At 33.9% G+C, this 749-nt stretch overlaps 1 non-coding gene across 1 annotated transcript; it reads left to right on the forward strand.

Moving 5' to 3' along the window:
* Positions 1-276: 276 nt before the first annotated feature.
* Positions 277-383, forward strand: LOC113253583 (U6 spliceosomal RNA). Its single transcript, XR_003315474.3, has one exon. It is a non-coding gene; the product is annotated as a U6 spliceosomal RNA (small nuclear RNA).
* The last annotated feature ends 366 nt before the right edge of the window (positions 384-749 follow it).

The raw sequence follows: 749 nt of genomic DNA on the forward strand, positions 1-749 counted from the left end.
TGTTTCAGAACATCAACTAAAAAAGTATATGAAAGTACATAGACCAAACAGCTTAATATGTATGGAAATAATCAAAAAGAATCACTTTATCCTCATATTTTAAGGTGCATCAATTCTTAATACACTGTTTCAAAAGAAAATATTTTCAAATTTTTCATTCCCAGATTGTAAAATTATTTGTTTAGTAGAAGTTGGCATCATGACCAAACACTATTATTATTAAATCGAGCCATCTACTCTTGTCATTTTTATAGATTAAAAATGATAGAATGTTGAGTGCTTGCTTCAGCAGCACATATACTAAAATTGGAACATTACAGAGAAGATCAGCATGGCCCCTAGTCAAGGATGGCATGCAAATTCATGAAGCGTTCCGTATTTTTTAAAAGAAAAAAATGCTAGAATGTTGACAATCTTATATGACTCCTACTGTGCCCTACTATGTTCAAGAACAGAGGTACGTTCTAATTGATATAAGGTGGTATCTCATTGTGGTTTTGATTTGTATTTCCCTGATGGCTAGTGATGTTGAGCATTTTTTCATGTGTCTGTTAGCCATTTGTATGTCTTCTTTGGAGAAGTGTCTGTTCACGTCTTCTGCCCATCTTTTGACTGGGCTATTTGTTTCTTGAGTGTTGGATTTGAGAAGTTCTTTACATATCTTGGGTATCAGCCCTTTATCTGCAATGTTATTTGCAAATATCTTCTCCCGGTCTGTGGGCTGTCTCTTAGTTTTGTTGACTATTTCT

Source organism: Ursus arctos, unplaced genomic scaffold, assembly GCF_023065955.2.
Source record: "Ursus arctos isolate Adak ecotype North America unplaced genomic scaffold, UrsArc2.0 scaffold_17, whole genome shotgun sequence".
Lineage (NCBI taxonomy): Eukaryota > Metazoa > Chordata > Mammalia > Carnivora > Ursidae > Ursus > Ursus arctos.